The sequence below is a fragment of the Miscanthus floridulus genome, chromosome 6, assembly GCF_019320115.1.
Source record: "Miscanthus floridulus cultivar M001 chromosome 6, ASM1932011v1, whole genome shotgun sequence".
Lineage (NCBI taxonomy): Eukaryota > Viridiplantae > Streptophyta > Magnoliopsida > Poales > Poaceae > Miscanthus > Miscanthus floridulus.
In genome coordinates, this window is record NC_089585.1 from 83,020,053 (window position 1) to 83,042,042 (window position 21,990).

Genomic DNA, 21,990 nt, shown 5'->3' on the forward strand with positions numbered 1-21,990 from the left:
ATCCAAGTCAACTTTCAGAAAAAAAAAAAAAAACAAAAAAAAAAGGGAAAAAAAAAAGAAAAAAAAAGCGGGCAGAACAAGTACCCAAGCCAAATTCGACGAAGAACGAAGTTCATTTAGTTCAGCATAAAGTTTATCTCGATCATCAATATGGAAGAATACTTGGTTTGCAATTTAGAAAAGCGAATCATATGAATTGAGCATTCTTCACATTCATCAGGTTTAGCAGGATTAGATGCAGCATTTTTAAGAGTAGCTAGTTCAGCACAAGTTTTATCATAATCAGTTTTAAGTTTAGCCAACACTTTATTTTGCTTATGAACAATTTTAATTAAATTAGCTATTCTTTGTTCTGCAGAAGTATCTACCTCATCATCAGAACTTTCATCGTTGCTGTCGGTTGATGCATCACCCTCCAAGGCCATAGTACATATCCCACCATGATGCCGGCGTCAGTGATGAAGCAAAGTCCGTCTGTCTTCTTCTTGGGTGTCTCATCCTCGGAATCTGAATCGCTGGAGTCTGACGAGCCACCTGAAACATACTGTCCAAGAGAAGATAACAAAACATTTGTAGCCTTAGCGACTTGCTTGTTAGAGTATTTTTTCCGCCTTTCTCCATTGCTTATCCTTCTTCTTCTTCCTCTCCCTGAACTTCTCCTGGCGCCTGGAGGAGTTATTGCCCTGCTTAAAAGATCTCTGCTTGTTTGGGCAATCAGCAGCAAAGTGTCCTCGCTCACCACAGTTGAAGCAGCCATCTGAACGTCTTCTATTACGCCTGTTGTCATACACACGCTTAAACTTGTTGAGAGCAGTATAAGCTGATCATCATCTACCACCTCCAACTCCTCATCTACAACATGACACAAAGAAGACAAAGCAAAACTGGAAACATTTGGATTAGCATTAGTGTTAGTCTTATTTCCAGAAACCAAAGCCATTGAACGTCAGAAGAAGAAGCAGCTGTGGGATTTTTCAATTTACGCTTAGAAACAATTTCGATCTCTTTTGATTTGAGCTTACTGTAAAGCTCATCAGTGGTGAGAGTCTCATAACCTACAGATTCAACGATCGCCTCAACTTTCATATCCCAGTCATCATTAAGTGAATGTAATAATCTGAGAGCCCTAGCATGATCATCATAAGGCATATGCTATTCATGGCCTTCATCTTATTAACAATCACTTGAAAACGTGCAAACATGTCATCAATAGACTCACTAGGCAATTGGGCAAAAGCATCAAACTCTTTTCGGTGAATCTCAAATTTTCGGTTTTTCACATTGTTTGAGCCTTCATGATATTTTCTAAGTTTCTCCCAGATCTGATAAGCGAGATCTTCACTAGAAACCCGATCATATTCAGTTTTACAAATAGAAGCCTGTAAAATAGCAACAGCGCGATGATTTGTTTCAAGAAGCCCGATCTCAGCGGCGTCAGTCGGTTCCTCAGCTGGAATCACATATGTGGCATTTTGTGTGATTTTCCATATCTTCAGCGACTTGCCTTTGAGATAGTTGGTCATACGTTGCCTTCCAGTAATCATAATCAGTCCCATCAAAAAACGGAGCGCGAACATCAAACTTTTTATTGGTCGTCATAGCTTTCAGCACCGATTAAGGTATAGAAAACCTAAACCGGCTCTGATACCAATTGAAGGATCGAAACGGGCGACCAGAGGGGGGGGGTGAATGGTCGCGGAAGCCAAAAATAATTTCTAACCCTTCCCCTAAACACAAGACCTAGATTAAATCACGTTTTTCAAATCTGGCCAGAACTCTATGTACCTAGTTAAACCTGATGTGGACGAAAATCCATAACTCCGATTGACCTAAAAATTTGTCAGATAAATTAGATGAAATTACGAAACTAACCCAACTAGAATCACGTCAATCGGACTTACGGATCTTGGATAAAAATAAAACAAGCAGACTATGTCAGATGCTGACGAGAATTGTAAAGAACCAATCGAGATGGCACAAGATCAATCATTATAGATGAAAGATTAAATTGAGTAATTGAACTTACAAAAGTGCATCTAGCCTCCGCCCGAACATCCTCCCTCTCTTAATCGGAGAGATCAACAAAAACCTCTCACTAGAATTCAAACCCTAGGCTAGACCGAAGAGAGGAAAACTGAACCGAGGAACCCCGGGGCATGAGTACTGTTCATGGATACTGTTCATGCGTGAATAGTAACTCGCCGAGAGTCCAAAACGTTCCGCTCCCTTTTCAACCCTAGGTGCCACATATTTATATCTCCAAAGGGTGGCACGACCTATTTTCACATAACCTCCTACGCTAAATAAATCCAACCTAGGGGCGTAAATTCCAATTACGTCCTCCATGGCAAATTCCGCGATGTCCGCGATCCCTCCATCTCCGCGATGTGATCCTCGCGATGTCGCCGCACGACCATCCGAAATCGTATCGCGATCGTCAGAATTTCCATCTTCGGCCAACGCACGCCGCACGAGCGTCCCGGTACGATGCATGGCTTTGTGGCTCAACCAGCGAACCCGGATTTTGTGGCAAATCCGGAAACCTCCCTCGACGTCCTCCCGTCATGTAGCCAGGTACAGTAGACGTACACCGCACGATCGCCTGTCCCTCGAACGCAAGCCTCGATCCGCCCTTCTCCGCCCCCGCGGTTTTTCGACGCGGCGTCCTATCTTCGTTCTTCACTCGTCGCCGCATGTACCTTATCTCCACCTGTCACCTGCACCACAACCTGCCAGAGACACGTCACACGCACACCGTGTTGTCAATCGCTCATCACCAGGTGCTAGCACACCGACATCTCACTGTCTCTCTCTATATATATATATATAAAAGTTCGAACGGAATACTCTTTATTGTCTGATTGTTAGAGGAAAATGGATCAAAAAATGGATGGACAAAAAATGATCTAAAATTTTATCTCTTATTATTAGATATAGATACAGATATAGTCACGTAGACTTAGCATGACTTTTATTTCGATCCGATTACACAAAATTGCAACGGAAAATTTCTCCCACACGTGGCACCTCACTCGCGCGCGTCTCCTCGCCACACTCCCCCCTTCCGGCCTGGCGGCCTCCGCACGGCCGGGCCGGCTCACGCGCACTCGCCCAGACCCGATCTCCTCCGTCCATGGAACCCTTTGCACGAACCCCGATGCGCATCACAACCACCCAGTCACCCACTCCCCGGCCCGCCGCCTGAACAGTCACTTCCCGTCTTCCCCTGTATTTCCTCTCCGCCGTCTCCGTCCCCGGGTCAAATCGAATCGAGTCCCATCCATCTCCATTCCGCCGCCGCCCGCCGCCGAGAGAGATCCCGACCCCGCCCATCCACCACCATGTGGCGCCGCCCCTCCACACCCTAGCCCCCGCCTTGCGCAGGGCTACCGCCGCCGCCGCTGCCGGGGCCCCCGCGGCGCCCGCCTCCTCTGCAGCCCGCGCCGCGCCGCTCTCCTCGGCGGCCGCCGCCTTCCGCCGCACCAGCCCGCTCCTCTCAGGTAAGGATCTCGTATCCCCGGATCTCGATTCCCTGGCGGCGTCCGGCGCTGATCGAGTGGCGGTGGCCGCGTGGGAGTGGATGTGCTGCAGGGGACAAACCGGCGAAGGTGGAGGACGTCATGCCCATCGCCACGGGGCTCGAGCGGGAGGAGCTGGAGGCCGAGCTCGAGGTGAGATGGTCCGGTCCTCGTTCGAGAGTGAGGAGCTGGAATGCACGTCCGATTCGGGTCTGGGAAATGGCTTCTGATTCCTCGATCTGGCCTGGGTTTTGCAGGGGAAGAAGCGGTTTGACATGGATCCCCCGGTCGGCCCCTTCGGTACCAAGGTTAGTTGGCCCTCGTAGATTTGACCGTCGTTTCTGACGTTCCTGGATCGGATTATACACCGAGGCTTTCTATGTTTATTATGATAATTAGGGTTCTTCATTTGTTGGTATTGTAATGAAATGTCTGGGATGTATAGTTCTGAGAATAATTGATAATATATGGGTTATTGGGTAAACTACTCGCAAGTGGCCAGATTCGCATTGTGCTGCAAACTATTTGCATTGTTATTAGGGAAAATGCACTATATCGGGACGTCTTGGTGCCTCATCTATCAGTATCCATGCTTAGTTGTCTTACTACTATGCTCGGATAATTAACATCAATCCTGTTTATCATACATTGTTCTGAAAATTTGGCATCAGGTGTCTGGCTGGTGTTTTTTAAATCTTTTTCATCTTGTCTCTACCAGGCCATGTTTTCTGCTGAATGTTGTTACTACGGTTTCGTGCAATTATTCAAACCATTCACATTTCCGTAGCTAATTTTATGACTAGAGCTGTGAGGCTTTGAGCCTGCTTGGCTGCTTCTCAGCAAGTTGCTGTCCACATGCTAGACATACTTTGGCTGTTTTAAAACTGGCATGCATTAGACACCATATTTTTATTGTTGCAGCCTGCCTAATATCTATTGGGCTAACAATACAGTTCAATTTCGAAAGTAAACACAATATCTGTGTTTATAATTGTACCAACTGAAATTGTTGATCTATATTCATACATGTGTTCCTTTTCTATTTCAACGTACTTTTGGAATAGCCATTGTGCTATGCTCTTTGCCTACTCATGCTGAGATGCTGATGTGAAAGGCGATGATGACACATTAATAAAATTGTGAGATGCACGCCAACACATAAAACCAATTTTCCATTTATGGTTAACAAAAATGGTTTCTGAATGGCAGATGTCTATCTTGGCAGTGTTCTCGTTATTCTACTTGGTTCTAGAGAGCCGTTAGTGATACAACTAATTCTTGGCTTGATAAGTACCGTATGGTCGTAAGAGTATGCTATTTGGAATGCATTCTGTTTAACAATGCTATATGGACTAAAAGCTTGATAGTTCAATGGTGCAATGGGAAAAATTTAACCGTCAACACAAGTTTCAAACCCCTCACTTTTTAAGTAATTTCGCGTCATGTTGCATATGTTTTGATATGTAACTCTGCCTTCATATCAAGTTTGAAATATTACATTTATCAAATGGCCTTGTGTAACCCATGAGTCTTGACATCAAGTTGGATTTAACTCCTGCATTTTTGTGAGCTAAGGTTGTAACCTGTCATGCCAATGTTAGTTTCATACCTGGGGTAAACACTATCAGTCTGGTTGTGGTAGTATGAAGAACAAGAATCAGTGAACCAGGGTATTAGGTTATTAGGTTATTTCTGTAACTTGGCTTGAACTCGATTTCCCTTTTCTTTTTAGGATGATCTGTTTGTTTTTGTTATTGAGTTTTGACATATCCGTTCTATGAAAGAAATGTTCATAGGCCTGGAGACATTGTTATTTTACCATTTAAGCTATCACCTTGCAGTGTTGCCATGTCTTCTCGTCTTGCTGTGTTCCTCCCCTCTTCTTCTTCTTTTTTGTACAAATATTGGTCCACAGTTTTAGGTGTTAGTTTCCGTTGAGACAGTTAATAATGGGTATAATGTGCTTTGCTCTGTAAACCGAGTGTTGGATGTTAGCAGTGTTTTTAAGGCATTGCCAAGGCATCGCCTCGGCGATGAGGTGCCTGCAGGGAGCAAGGCGTTGACACCTAGCCAATAGTAGTGAGAGGTCCAAGGAGACTGGAGGCAAAACAGAAGAAAAAACAATAGGGAATCAACCAGAAAGGCCATGCAGCTGTCTCCTATCTCATCCCCACCAAAATCCGGCGCTGCTTGGGACATCTGTGGTGGCAGCGGCAGCTGATCCAGAAGGGACCATGACAGAGATCGATCTGAGGGAGCAGCAGCAAGATGGAGGGAAGGGGTGGAGGGCAGGCTGCGCATGCAAGCGAGAGCAGCACAAGGGATGGAGATGCGGCCGCTCTGCATCTGTGTGAGGGAGGGAGATGCGGCGGCGCTGCACCTGCGTGAGAGAAGCAGAGAGCCAGGCTCAGGTGGCATGTGTGGGCATGGAAGTGTGTGTCAGTGTCCTCATTAGACTGACCTGAGAAGGGACATGTACGGGAGGGCACTCGTGGGCTGGGCCAACCACTGCTCTTTTCATTTGCCCTCTTCTGATTTTTCTTTCCTCCTCCCTGCTGCTATTTTCCTATTGAGTAAAGTGTGATTCACCCCCCCTAAACTAGTCGCTGAATTTGAAAGACCCCCTCAAGCTTCAATACCACACAACATACGCACCTCGCCTTATGAACGAAAATTTAAGGCGTCGTTTGAAAAGTTAAGGTGTGTATGTTGTCCGGTATTGAAGTTCGAGGGGGTCTTTCAAATTCAGTGAGTAGTTCAGGGGGTGAATCGGACTTTACTCTTTCCTATTTCTTAGAATGGTAAGGCGTCACCTCAGCTCGCCTTATGAATGCCTAGGTGTTGTAAGGGGGGTAGGTCTCCATGCCTTGCTTACCGCCTTAAAAACCATGGATGTAAGCATGCAGAGTTTCGCTGTTCTACCTTCTTTCTTACCTTCAGAAGTTTCGGTTTAAACCTGGAGAGTCTGCTATGTTTTTTCTTGTGTACTCTGTAATATTCATTGCTTCTTTTGGTGCTGTTCCTGCAGGAGGCACCAGCTGTCATCGAGTCCTACTATAACAAGCGGATAGTCGGTTGCCCTGGTGGTGAGGGAGGTAAGTCAGTTCTGTCCTCGCCCTTTTATTTTTCTAAAGTTAACAGCTGGTGTGGTGTGAAGCATTTGTGTAACAAATGGCTTGGTTTTTGCCTTTCCTCGCCTGCTTTTTGTTTTTGTTTTTTGCAGAGGATGAACATGATGTTGTATGGTTCTGGTTGAAAAAAGATGAGCCTCATGAATGCCCAGTCTGCTCGCAATACTTTGTGGTAATTTAAATCGCTAAATTGCTGTTTGCTTTACTATAAGTTATTGCTACACAAGAACACTGCTGTGCTGATGTCAGTGTTAATTAATATAATTATTTGGTTGGTTGATTTGTGCAGCTTAAGGTCATCGGTGATGGTGGAGATCCAGATGGTCATGATGATGAAGATGATGGACATCACTAAGGATGCCTTATGGTTCTGAAAATAAGAATTTGATGAGGCATATGAATCCATTATACTTCTTTTTTCTAGAACCAGACTGCTCCACGGCATCCTTGTTTATGAATAGACATTTGGCCATCAAGCAGGTGGTAGTTTTCACCTAGGGATTTTGTCCAAACAAAAGCTATTTGAGATTCAACCCATGCATTTCTTTAAGAGCATCATCGAATAAAAGATGACTGCATTAGATGCTTTCTTTTGTTACCATATGGCCATCTGGTGTGATGAACAATGTAATATTCAGTCATGGAACAGACCCATTTCTTTATTTAGTGTGCTGAGAAATTTGCAAAAGGCCTCCAATATCTTTGACAGGTTTCAAGCCAGAGTTTTTGATGATCATCATTTTATGACTATATTGTCTTAACAATTGTGCTGTTCTGCGACAATCTTCATGGTGCCATTTTCCTATTGAGTACAGCTTGTGGCATGTATGCTGTTTATTAGTGTTAATCATTCCTAGTCCGGCAACAGATCACTGGTTCTAGCTTCCCTCGATGATCCTGCTATGTTTGGTATGTCGTGCGCTGGCACATGTCACCTGTGGCAGCTCTTTGCGTTACAAATCCTCTGTACAAAATGAAATGACACAAGTTGGATTGGAATGGGTGACACAAGTTAGATTGATTATTGGTTGTTCTGGAACGGTTATATTCTTGAATGCGTTTGATCTGCGATTCATGAGATGGATGGACATCTTGTTAGCAGTGGGTTGGACATCGTTCGTCTCTTCAACCAAAATCTTGAATATGTATATCACAAAACTAGGCCCTGTATTTCAGCCAAGGCAGCAGATGTTGTACATCGTAACACCCGCCCGTAACATGAATTTTTCAGAGCTAGCCAAATGACTTCACACTCAGCATAGATTGGACGAACAGAACGCGGCCCTGGTATACTAGAATAAGATACCAGGGGTCCAGGGCCTTTGAGACATTGACTATTGAGCACAAGAGACACTGTTGTTGACAGCATTCATTCAGAAAAAAAGAAGAGGTTCTGCTCTGCAGCACTTGTTCCGCGTCGACCACCCGTCGTGCCAGCACGAGTTGCATAGCAAAATTCCGGTTTGGACGAAAGGGAGGGCAATCTGCTTATCTTTGTTCCATTCTTCCCATGGCCTTTTCCAATCCTAGCAAAAAAAGGTCTCCTTTATCATGTGTGATCTCAACGACAATGCAACATCGCAACAATGCTTTTGTTCCTAGCTGCAGTAGCCGATTTGAGTTGCTAATTGGCCTGTCTGCTCAACTGGTTACAGCCCCCCTCAGCCGTCGCAAAAAAGGGAGGGAAATTGAAAGAGAGAGCAATCTCTTCTCTGCATTTCATACTACCAATCCAATCACACTTAGGCAGCCCACTCTTTTAAGTTAACAACACCAACATCATCTCATGCACTGTCAGCTACATACTCTATGCTGCCTAGTGCCTACACTACACGCGTCAAAGTCGAATACTCTCCGGCAAATGACAGTTTTCGACCGCGCAAATTATACCGCAATATTCCCTGTTCCACGGAAAATCTCAGAAAGGCCAGCCTCCAGCCAGAGCTTGTACGCCGGTGACGGTGAGGTGACTGGGGGATGCCAACCAAGTGCTGTTCTGGGACTGGGACGTGTGACAAGACAAGGACGCGGGATTTGGAAGCTGTCACTGACAGCCTCAAGCCTCTCAAGAGGGGACGTACTTGCTGGCTGCTGCCCGTTAACTGAAAAATATGCTCTAGGTGAATGGGTGGGTGACGACGTGGAGGATCGGAAGCAAGGCAAATGTTCCGCCCATGCTACGCTACGCCGCTGGTGGCAGATCATCACCATTCACCGGTGGCGAACGAAGGCGACACTACCAGCGCCAGCGCGACAGGACATCCGATCCGTCCGTCCGGGGGCAGAAGTTTCGGTATGGTATGAAGGAGATCAGATTCTTTACTAGGTTTGGCGACTTGCCTCAAGTTTTTTGCAGGTCGTCCTTTATTTGCAGACAGAATTGATGTGCTGTCTAGCTGTTCGATTGATAGATGTTCTTTCTTCCTTCTGTTCTGCCTACTCCCTTTCTTTTTCAGAAGCTGCAGCTCTCTACACTGATCACTGAGGTTTCCTGTGATGTAAGGGGTATATGAAATCAACATCTTATTATGCTAGATAGGATACGGTATTCTCGATAAAAAGGAAAGCAAAGCAAAAATAAGAAAAGGGTTGCCTGCATTATTCTCCCCTATTCCATAAGCTTCCAGCTAGTGTTTTAGTGATTCACAATAGTGGCAAAGAGGAACCAAAAGAAGGGCGCCAAGGACACCAAGAGGAAATTCCCGCCGCGGTGCTGAATCGGATGATGGCGATGGTGACAATGCCATCCCTCTCTCTCGTTTCATGCCGGCCGTGTTACTTTCAGGGCATTAGTTTGTGGAGATGAGGTTTACGTATGCTTCGGATGCCTCACATTTTATGTATTTTATTTATTTACACAGGAGGAATGCATTTTGTTGTCACTAATTCAGTAACTTGAGGCTCATGCTGCTTCTTATTTTTCACCTTGTTGAGAGGCTTTTAATTAAGAAGTGGTAAATGAGATAAAATTCCTTTTCCCTTTGATATCGATGGTATTGTTGTTAATGGAAATGTGCACCATGCAAAGTTCCTTTCATGTGAAAAAAAAAGTGTGAAACGACGATGGTTTCATACACGTCGTCGTCATTTTATTCTGTTGAATTTTTTTTCTTCACCTTTTCTTTTGGCCAGTTCAGTGCATCCAGAATTCCGGCTGGAGTTACTGCAAGGAGAAGTGAAACCTACATACAGAATGGGTTCTCTGTGGCTGAATGCTGGTCACTAAAAAAGACTCGCAGAACACTGACAAAACTACATACAGAATGCATGGTTCCACCCAAGGATGAAATCAAATCCGATAATTCAAACTTTATAATAAATTAATAATATATATGTGTGTGCTCATGTGAATAGCTGGACTTTATGATATAATACTAGTTTTCAAGCTTTTGATGATGTGTTCTTTTTCCCACCACATGCAAGAACATCAGAAGAAGCCAGATAAACGGAACAAACTTTTGCTCTGGATTATTCAAGGTTGATCAGATTACATGTTCGGCACTAAACCCACTTTAATTTCCTCTTTTCCTTCCTAAAACACTTTCTAATGCCTCAAATTGTAAACACGGAATAAAAAGGACAAAAATCAAACACATAATAGAAATGCCCACAGAATTAACAAGAGAAAGAAGAAAGAAGAAAGTACGGAACGGGTTTTCGATCGAGATATTTCAGGTGAGATCGTGTAAAATGCAACCGGCAGGAGGATTTGGAGACTTTTCATATGGCAATATTCTTTCTTTCACAATGGTGTGGTGTCCCCAAATACCTCTCTTTATTTTTGCATCATTCTTTGTTGCAATTTGGTGAAGGGCGGGCCTGGTGCAAGCGGTTGTGACCGGAGGGTCCCGGGTTCGAGTTGTGGTCTCCTCGCATTGCACAAGCGAGGGTAAGGCTTTCCATTAACACCCTTCTCCAGACCCCGCACAGAGCGGGAGCTCTTTGCACTAGGTACGCCCTTTTCTCTGTTGCAATTTGGTCGTTGACCTTTTTTTGATTAGGCCTTGATGTCGACCCAATTCATACAGTAGCTCATCGTTCTGCTGTTTTATTCGGCGGAAGATGATGAATACCTAACGGTGCGTGCAATCAGAAGCATGCTTGGAACATACTACAGTCAGCAGTATGCTCTGACCTCTGTCTCTGTGAGAAAAGAAGTTTTTGTATGGAATGGAACTGTGTTCTGAACAGCTGGGGTTCCGAATTAACTAGTGTATTCATAAGTCTCTGTAGATTTTCTTATGAACAGCTGGGGTTCTGAATTAACTAGTGTATTTACTATACACATTAATTAAACATGAGAGGATGAAGGGATAAATTTTAAGAAAGTCGCTGCAACCTTTTCAAATTGTGATGAGCTTTTCAGTAATGACAATTGTTCATATCTCACTCGTGCGACCTTTTCAGAAGAAATATTTTTCTTTACCAAAACTTTATGGATGCTTCATATTTCCTAGGAGCACTACACATGCAATTAAGAGAAACCTATGCTATATAAGGAAAAGATATGAATATGCAGCCTCCAACCCCAAGCCCTAGGGCAGAAAACACAATCATAGCCTATAACCTCTAATCAAAGGAGCAACGGTTGGGTAGTTAATATCCTCTCTCTCTGAGAAACCTCAGCTAGAAACCTGCTGTCTCAAGCAAACATAGGGACAAAAACCAGGCATAGCTCACATAATCTAGCTCAAGCTGCCCCCACTCTGGTAACCCCAGCTCATAAAAAAAACTTGCAGAGGTGGGCTGTATTGCATTTGCATACGATTCCTCCTGCCACACCCACACTACCAAGTAGTAGTGGACCTGTCACATTTGCAAGATGAAAAAAACCAGTGCAATTCCTTTGCATTATATTCCACTGCCATGCATATATATGCGCTTGGCGCTCCCCTAGTAGTTTAGATTTGACTTAGGCCCTTGTTTAATCGGTTTTAATCTTGGATCGTCAAGAAGGGATCTGAGCCTACCTCTGCCCCGCCCTGGAGCGTTTCTGCAAAAGGCGCGTCGCTTTGCTTTACTTTCAGGCGAGGCAGTAGGAACCTTAGAACAGCAGTTTGTTATGCATGCATGTTCCTGATCGGAATATTTTTTTCTGCCCAACCAAACGTGACGAGATTTTAGTAGTATATAGTGGAGATATGTCAGTAGGAGTAGGAACGAAAGAGAGCGGGAAGCTGCGCGAAAATTCTTCAGTACAGTCCCATCTGGTTACTGTCAATGCGCAATTCTTCAGTTAAGTGTTGCTGTCTGTCAGTTCATTAGCTAGTTCCCTATACATTCTTCTGGCTGAGAAGTTCAGTTCGCTGTCCTTCAGTATCGATATGTTTATTTTGTAAATAGTGTGGTGCCATGCTATACTTGTTCGTTTCTGCTAGAAGCTGCGAACACATCCATTTTTTATTGTGCACCCTGATAGGAAATGCTTGCTGAAGCAGCACTGCACCTCTCAACAGAAACTGTAGTAATCAAGCAGCCACAGCTGCACTAAAAAAAGGGCAGCCTCCTCACACGATATGATATAATATCGGTCACTACTACAAAATTCTTGGGACGTAATGTTTGAAATTAGATAGGTATATATATATTTGGTTTACCAAATAATAGAACCTCAGCTCTCTTTGCAAGTTTGCATTGCCACTGGACCTGTGTTGGCCCACAGGATCACCGGCTCAGGTAAGTGAATCACTCACCAGTCTTACCGAGCACTCGCTAGTGTTGTCGAGCACTTACTAGCCGTGCCGACCACGAACAGGCGTTATTCGTCCCCACACACTATGGCTGGAGCTAGAGGAAGAAGGGAGAACAGAGCATGCACGTACAATACAAGACACCAGCGTTGGCCGAAGCCCTGTCTGTGAGATGGCAAATCTGAACTCTCTTTACTGAGTTGCCGTTGTATTCTATTTATACAACTCTATCCATCTAGTCCTAATACAGCCTACATGCTGTGCCCACATGCTGTAACAGTAACTAGATAATATACAGGGCTGACTCTGCGCCTGCCACTGCATGGCTACAGTGCTGCAGGTGAGCCGTGCGACGCCTACACCTGCAACGGCTATAATATCACTGTATAGCTACAGTGCTGTTCATTTCTGCTCCATTTTCTATTGTGCACCCTGATAGGAAATGCTTGCTGAAGCAGCACCGCACCTCTCAACAGAAACTGTAGTAATCAAGCAGCCACAGCTGCACTAAAAAAGGGCAGCCTCCTCACACGATATGATATAATATCGGTCACTACTACAAAATTCTTGGGATGTAATGTTTGAAATTAGATAGGTATATATATATTTGGTTTACCAAATAATAGAACCTTAGCTCTCTTTGCAAGTTTGCATTGCCACTGGACCTGTGTTGGCCCACAGGATCATCGGCTCAGGTAAGTGAACCACTCACCAGTCTTGTCGAGCACCCGCTAGTGTTGTCGAGCACCCACTAGCCGTGCCGATCACGAACAGGCGTTGTCCGTCCCCACACACTATGGCTGGAGCTAGAGGAAGAAGAGAGAACAGAGCATGCACGCACAATACAAGACACCAGCGTTGGCCGAAGCCCTGTCTGTGAGATGGCAAATCTGAACTCTCTTTACTGAGTTGCCATTGTAGTTTATTTATACGACTCTATCCATCTAGTCCTAATGCAGCTCACATGCTGTAACAGTAACTAGATAACATACAGGGCTGACTCTGCGCCTGCCACTGCATGGCTACAGTGCTGCAGGTGAGCCGTGCGGCGCCTGCACCTGCAACGGCTACAATATCACAGCAGGGGGGCCTTTCGGTGCCGCCTTCCCTTGCTGTGTTCACACAAGGAAAACAGTTGTTTATTCTAACAATTCTTCCCCTAAACCTACTACTATCCCTTGTACCCCCTCCATGCTGATCATCTCCTTCAGCTCCGTGAGTCGAAGACGTCCGAGCGGCTTGGTGAGGATGTCCGCGAGTTGCCAACCAGTTTCGACGAACTCGATGACGATCTGCCCTCCATCGACACAGTCCCTGAGGAAGTAGAACTTCACGTCGATGTGTTTGCTCCGGTCATGCAAAACCGGATTCTTCGCGAGGGCGATGGCGGGCTGATTGTCCACCACCAGTGCTGGTGGGTGAGCTTCCACGCCGGTCAGCTCGCCCAGTAGCCGGCATAGCCACACAACTTGGCACGTCGCTGTGGCCACCGCTACGTACTCTGCCTCGCACGTAGATAGTGCCACCACCTTCTGTTTCAGTGACAACCATGAAATTGGGGCCGACCCAAGGAAGACGAGCACGCCAGAGGTGCTCCGTCGTCTGTCGATGTCCCTCACCATGTCTGCATCGCTGAACACAGTGAGCTACATCTTACTTTTGCCGGTCCTAGGAAAGATGATCCCTTGATCCACTGTCCACTTGATGTAGCGCAGTAGCCGCTTCACCACAGCCCAGTGATCCTCTCTGGGATCCTCCATGAAGCGACTGACGTAGCCCACGGCGAACGCAATGTCTGGCCTCATGTGGACTACGTAGCGTAGACCGCCGATGATACTCCGGTAGAGTGTTGCATCCACCTTTGCCGTGGTGCTAGCCTTCATCAGCTTTAGCCGCTCCTCCATCAGAGTTACACATGGCTTGCACTCAGCCATGCCGCTCCGCTCCAACATCTTAGAGGCATACGCGCTCTGACCGAGCGTGAGTTCCTCCTTTCCCTGTCTCACCTCGATGTCAAGGTAGTAGGAGAGTGCACCAAGATTGTTCATTCGAAAACGAGCCGTCATCTCACGCTTGAAGCTATTGATGTCCTCCGTGCGCACAAGGGTGACAATCAAGTCATCCACATACACACCGACGACGTGCTCGGTTGCGCACCGTTGAAACCCAAGCTCGCCTAGCGTGGCATCAAGCTTGGCGTTCTAGGCTCGTGTGGCCTACCGCAACCCATAGAGTGCCTTGCGTAGTCTGAGCACCCTATGCTCCTCTCCCTTGGTGGTGAAACCTAGAGGTTGTCTAATAAAGACCGTCTCCGCCAGCTCACCATTGAGAAAGGCCGATTTAACGTCCAAGTGATGGACGCGCCAGTCCTTTGCTGCTGCTAAAGCAACTAGCAAACGGACCGACTCCATGCGCTCTACTAGCGCAAAGACCTCCTCAAAGTCTATGCCCTCGTGCTGAACAAAGCCTCGAACGACAAGGCGCGCCTTGTGCTTGACAACAGCACCGAGCTCATCTTGCTTAACCTTGTACACCCACTTCAGGCTGATCGGATGACATTCTGAAGGTGGATCGATGAGCTGCCATGTCTCGTTTTCCTAGATCGCCTTCATCTCCTACAACATCACTCGTCGCCAGTTTCTGTCCCACTCAGCTAGCGCTAACGTGGGTGGTTCCTCTGCACTGACAAGCAACAGCTCTGTGTCATTGAGCAGCCGACCAGCTAGTCCTAAGGGTCCTATGCCGCCGATGATGTCGTCCAGCCTATGGAACCGCACCTCCTCACCTTCGTGGTAGGCGTCCACGAACTCAGTGATGTCACTTGGAGGTGAGGTGAACTCAATCAGCATTGATGGAGTTCCCTGTTCTACCTGAGTGCTCTGCACAACACCTAAAGTGCTCAGCACCCCGGTTGCAGTGCTCGGCACTACTTCTAGACAGCTCATCATAACTCCTACAGCGTTTGGCCATATTGTAGGAGTATCCAGCCTCAGTCTTGGAGTGGTTGGCACCACTGCAAGACGTCATGGCTCCATCATTGGAGTGCTCAGCAACCATCCTGGAGTGGTCGCCACCACTGTAGAACCTCCCGATGCCACTCCTGGCGTGCTCGGCATAACTCCAGGAGTGCTCGACACTGCCCTAGGAGTGCTCAGCTCTATCACTGGAGTGCTTAGCTCTCCTCATGGAGTGCTCGACACCTCTTCCCTAGCATCTCCACCACCGTGGATGACCAAGTGCTCGACGATGAAGGTGTTGGTGAAGCCACCAGCTTCCCCCGTGCTCAGACTGCTCTAGTCCCAAGCCGCCTCCTCATCGAACATGATGTCGTGCGAGACAAGCACCTTGTCTCTGCATGGGTCATAGAGCTGGTATGCCTTGGTACCCTCCGCGTAGCCTAGAAACACCATGGGTGTGCTCCTATCCTCTAGCTTGGTAAGGTTTGGCTTCATCTTCCTGACGTGGCCGATGCAGCCGAATGTCTAGAGGAAGGACATGCTCGGCTTCTACCCATACCAAGCTTCGAACGGTGTCTTGCCCATTAGGGCTTTGGTCGGAGCGCGGTTGAGGATGAACACCACCATGGTCACTACCTCACCCTAGAACCTTGCCGGCATGCCTTTGGCCTTCATCATGGATCAGGCCATGCCGACCACCGTCTGGTTCCTGCCTCTCCACCACACCATTTTGTTGTGGCGAGTACGACATAGTGTGGAGTTGTGTCACACCCTGATCCGCACAGTACGCAGTGAACTCCACCGAAGTGAATTCACCGTCATGGTCAGTCCTCAGCACATGGAGCTTCTTGTCGCTCTCGGCCTCTGCGCACGTCTTGAACTTCTTGATCGCCGCTGCCACTTTGTCCTTGCTCGTTAGGAGTTGCATCCACATGTAGTGACTACAATCATCCATGAGCAGGAGGAAGTACCGCCGACCACCGTTTGTAGCTGAGTGATCGGCCCGCAGAGGTCATCGTGGATGAGCTCAAGAGCGTCCTTCGCATGATACTTGGCCGCCTTTGGGAAAGGTAGCCTCCTCTGCTTCTCGGCTAGGCAGCTGTCACACAACTCGCCTCCGTGCTTGATGTGGGGTAGCCCTCAAACCATCTTCTCTAGCCAACCAAGCGCGTCGAAGCTGAGATGTCCGAACCGAGCATGCCACATCCACGGTTCCTCAGAGTGCCTTGTCGCCAGGCACACCGGCTGCTCTACCTTTAGGTCGAGCAGGTACAACCGGTTCAGGGACCTCTTCACCTTGGCAAGAAGTCACTGCTCCTGATCCCTAATCCTAAGGACTCCGTCCTTGATCAGTACCTCGCTACCACACTCATTCAGCTGACTAATGCTAATGATGCTGGAACGCAGCTATGGGATGTAATATACATCCGTTAGCATATGGTGCTCCCTGTTCTGGCACCTAATGATGATGGTGTCGCGCCCTTGGATTGCCACCCTTGAGCCATCACCAAACTTCATCATACCAGTAACATCGTCATCGAGCTCGAAGATGGATTCCTTAGAGCCCGTCATGTGGTTGCTGGCACCGGAGTTCAGATACCACCACTGCTCTTAGTCGGTGACCACATGTCCAAGGTGGACTTGGGCACGTGGTTTCTCAAGGTTGATAGTCTTTAGGGCCTTCCCAGGTCCTTCCACCGTCGTCGCCTCTTCCTTCTCCTTAGCCTCGACGTCGTGCAGTGCACAGAATGTCGCTATCAGGATAGTGGCCTCATCCTCATCATCAGCTTATGCCAGATGAGCCTTATCCTTCTTCTCCTGCTTGTGATTTGGGCACTCTCATGCCCAATGGCCCATCTTCCCACATCGCTGATAGGCGTTGGGGCCGACCTGCTTCTTCTTCTCTGAAGAAGCCTTGTCGCGGCGCTTGCCATCGCCACCGTGGCTGGAGGAGGCTGCCTTCCCAGAGTTCCTATAAGCAGCCCACTCCTCTTTCATCAGTAGTAGTTTACCGCTGTCCTTCATTGCTATCATGTGCTCCAGACGCTCATCCACCGCCCGTAGATGGCCTGTCACATCCTCAATGGTGAGGGTGGATAAGTCCAGCATCATCTCTATAAAGAGAGCGATCTAGATGTACTTTATCGATACGGAGTGGAGGTACTTGGAGACGGCCTCCTCTTTATCGATGATGACGCCATGGCTCTTCAGCTTGCTGATGAGCGTCTATAGGCAGAGGGAGAAGTCCTCCACCATTTCACCATCCTTGAACTTGAGGATGGCGTACTCCTGCTTTAGAAGCTAGGTCGTCGCCTTCTTTGTGCGGTCAGAACCGACGCGCATCACCGCAATAGCCTCTCATGCCTCCATAGCAGAGCTCTTCGTCTCCAATGGCTCCCTGTACTCCACCAGTACAGCGGTGAGGATAGCCTCCAACGCTGACATGTCATCTTTCTCATTGTCAGTGCCCTTGTCAACAGCATTCTAGAGTCGTCGGGCTCTGAGCTTGACCTTCATGGTCACCGACCACTCTCCATAGTTGGTGCGAGTCAGCGTCGGCCAACTGGTGCCTCTGACCTCTCACACTGTATGAACAATGACCTTCGGTCATGGCTGGGTAGCCACAGTAGTGCCACTGTTGTCGCCCAACTCCAAACTGCCCGTCATCGCCAGTGATTAGTCAGGCGATGGCACTTGTACGGCTCTGATACCACTTGTTGGCCTATAGGATCACCGGCTCAGGTGAGTGAATCACTCACCAGTCTTGCCGAGCACCCGCTAGTGTTGCTGAGCACCCACTAGCCGTGCCGACAACGAACAGGCGTTGTCCGTCCTCACACACTATGGCTAGAGCTAGAGGAAGAAGGGAGAACAGAGCATGCACGCACAATACAAGACACCAACATTGGCCGAAGCCCTGTCTGTGAGAAGGTAAATCTGAACTCTCTTTACTGAGTTGCCGTTGTAGTCTATTTATACAACTCTATCCATCTAGTCCTCGTACAGCCCACATGCTGTAACAGTAACTAGATAACATACAGGGCTGACTCTGCACCGGCCACTGCATGGCTATAGTGCTGCAGGTGAGCCGTGCGGCGCCTACACCTGCAGCGGCTACAGTATCACAGCAGGGGGGCCTTTCGGCGCCGCCTTCCCTTGCTGTGTTCACATAGGGAAAATTGTAGTTTATTCTAACAACCTGCAATTGTACCAAGTTGGCTTAGATGTCTGTTTCTTGTCGATGCCCAAGATACCTTCAAGATATTTCAGGAATCTTCCATTGTGCATGCATATTATAATACATATACAGGACTATCAAGAATTTCACCAGATGGGCATCTCTCAACTGACAAACAGTGATCATATAGACTCCCATGTCCTAGACAGATTAGTGTGACAGAAAATAACCCTGGTGCCGATCATATATAGTTTAGATAAAAAATATACACATGGATCCAACCTGGTGTTCGTATGGATGGATGTGGTGTGGGTTTAATGTAGATGGCCCCATCTAACTAGTCTTTGTGAGACAAATTCTGAACGATAGATAGCATGGAGTAGCTCTGCTGCTATCCATCCATTTACATCCATCATAACTTTTGATCATAGTAGGAGTAGGATAGGAGGGTGAAAAACAAGCCTCTTGTGAACTTCCCAGAGGGGCAAAAAAAGACGCGAAATATTCTGCCTTTTCCTGCTAAATATACCCTTGTCCATAAGAACATTTCCTCACCACCCAGACAGTGAGGCATTCACCGCCTTTATTTTATTTTACTTCATTTCACACAGGGAATTGGTAGGAAAATATGTTTCCATGTTCTGATCCGTTTCAACCGCATTGGCTGGTGGGCCTTCCGACGGGGTCTAAAGTGGGCCTTGCAGACCAATCGGAATTAGATGAAGGAGGTGTCGCTCAGGGAAACTTGTGCCACGATTTCTGCTCGACACCTGCGATCTTGACGTGATCAACAAAAGAACCCTAGCCGCCACTCCCTATTTGTTTTCTCCTTCGTACGTCCAGGCGGTACATGCAGGCATGGCAGCAGCGGGAGCGGGTGGTGTAGGGGACAGCAGCATCGGCAATGAGGGTGCTGGCACTAGAGGAAGGGGGTATGGAGCGGGACGCGGTGGAGGGTGCAGTGGCGGTGCGTGTGGTGGTCGTCATGGCTATGGTACCGGCTATGGAGTTGGATACGGCTACAATCATCACAAGGATGATGGCGCGCTCTTCAATAGTCAGTGCTTCAATCCTAACCTCGGGGTTCATCCGCCTAATTATGGCCCCAGGTGGGAATATGAGCAAGGACGATGAGGTAGGCAAGGAGGCAATGGAGCTCGCAAATGGAATGGCGGGTACCGATAGAATCGCGGTTATCAACGGCAGCAGGTGCCACCTCAAGGACTGCCGTAGCAACAGGTGCCGCAGCAAGTGTTGGCTCTCCACCAGGTACCGATTCAGCAATGATAGACTCATGGGCAAACGCATCAGCTTGGACAACAGCAACAACATGTGATGCAGCAAGGACAGCAACGACAGCAGATACTGACTCATGGGCAACCGCGGCAGCATGGACAACCACAACAACATGTGATGCAGCATGGGTTGATTCAGAATCAACAGCAGCATATACCTCAGATCCAACCGACAGCTTCGGGGATGATGGTTCAGTCTTCACTGCCACAACCGGGGCTAGGTTTACAGGAGCAACAAGCCGTCAATGTCGATCAGCAGCATCTACCAAGGAAAGGGGCAGCAGGGACTGAACATAGTGTGGTTAGAACTGAAAACATACAAGAATATCAAATTTTGCAGGGCTTCTTGTTGGCTATAGGAATAGGTGAGGTACATGTCGAGAACTCGGTGATTGGTATGACTACTGTTGGTGCTACGGGTGTGATCCAAAGGACAACCACTACTAAAATGTGCAGGCGGTGTGGAGTGAAGGGACACATGATGTTCCATTGCATGGCGTTAGTGTTTTGTGATATTTGTAGAAGCACTGAGCATGCCATGAGTCGGTGCCAGATTCTCAAACAACTGAAACTGGTAGCCCAGTTGGTTGGTCAGGCTGCTGATGCACTTGCCGGTTTTCATATTCTGCATCCACCAATTCAACCAACAAAGAGAGATTCTAGAATGGCTTTAATTTTGACTTCTGGCAAAAATTTAATAGAAGAGGATGTTGTTGCATTCTTGCGTGTGTTGGTTTCTGTCATTTTTGCTTGGGAAGTGAAACAGCACAGTGGTTCTGATTTCAAGGCTCTTTTTCCAACAAAAGGAGATCTTACAAAGATGACGAGGTTTAATGTAGAAATGAAAGAAGGGGTGACTCTCAAGTTTCAAGAGTTTAAGGAAGAAGAAGAGTATTTTGGACACGCTCTACCAGTGGTCTGGATGCGTGTTATGAACCTCCCAACGATTTTAAAGGAATATGTCATTCTATGGGCACTAGGAACTCTTTTTGGTGTCACTCAGGAAGTGGATATGGTGACTACCAGAGTGAGTAGGTTTGGGCGGTTCGCAGTTGCTATGCTAGAACCTGAGGCAATTCTGACCAAGCTAGATGTTATTATTGGTAATAGATATTTCCAATTGATCTTTCAGGTTGAACCTTACTTGCCAAATATTGGGTTGCGGAGCATTTGGAGCACCCAAGATGATGGGAACGGTGATCATGCCAATGGGGCAGCAAAGGACACTAAAATGAGAGAGCCACAAAATAATGGAGGTAATCTTACTTTGAATGCAAGTGGGGGAACTATAGAGAATAATAGCATAAAAGGAAAAGAAGTCAATGTCCCTGAGGCACAGATGGATATAGATTTCTCTGAGGATGATTTGTTAGGCGAGGAGAATGAACTAAGTGAGGCGGCACATGATTTTGTAGGAGTGAAAAGGGGTCACTCGGTGAATGTGAAGAGTGCTACATCTGTGGCAGGCCATTTTGCGCCAGGATGCTTACTGCAGCGGCCTTCACAGTTATTCAGGCTAGGCGGGCAATAGAGCATGGTGGATTAGCCGAAGGTGCAGGAGAAGGGGTCGGCTTTAGGCAGTGCAATGGGCCAAAAGAAGCAGCCTACATAGGAGTTCGTGGCACAGAATGCAGGTGCAACCGTGGGTGCAGCCCTTGACTCACAGCAAAGTCTCAAGCAGCCATCTTTCATGATTGAGGAGGAACAAGTGCAGGTTTTAGTGGGACAGTCCGATGGGGCAGCAGGAGGGATTGTAGATGGTGCTCAACACCTTGGGGCCCTTCTTGATGCCATGTTAGAAGTCGAAGTCTTAGCTAATGGTGGGGCAACAAAAGAATTGGGGAGTGTCATGACATTGGCAGTTCTATCAGATGGTGAGCTTACCCCAGTGTGGCGCAGCAAGCGGAATGCGGGCGTGGCTGATGTTGACTCTCTTAAGAAAGCAGAAAAAAGGTTGCCATCAAGAACCTTGAGGAAAATGAAGGTGATGTGAAAATAAATTCATTTTGTTCTTTTTCTAACATTCGTATTGAGCAAAACTTAAAGGGAGTGGGGATCAGTTTGGGTGACAATGAAAAATTAACTCTTGGTCTATAACGTTAATCAAAGAGGTAGAAAAAAGAAAGGATGAAACCTTCTAATCTCTTAATTACACATGACAACGAAATTGATTCTGAGGAGGATGAGATTGATCCTGACACCTCCACTATCAGTTGACTCT

At 47.2% G+C, this 21,990-nt stretch overlaps 1 pseudogene; it reads left to right on the forward strand.

Moving 5' to 3' along the window:
- The first annotated feature begins 3,341 nt into the window (after positions 1-3,341).
- LOC136458496 (putative cytochrome c oxidase subunit 5b-like) lies at positions 3,342-7,346 on the forward strand (annotated as a pseudogene).
- The last annotated feature ends 14,644 nt before the right edge of the window (positions 7,347-21,990 follow it).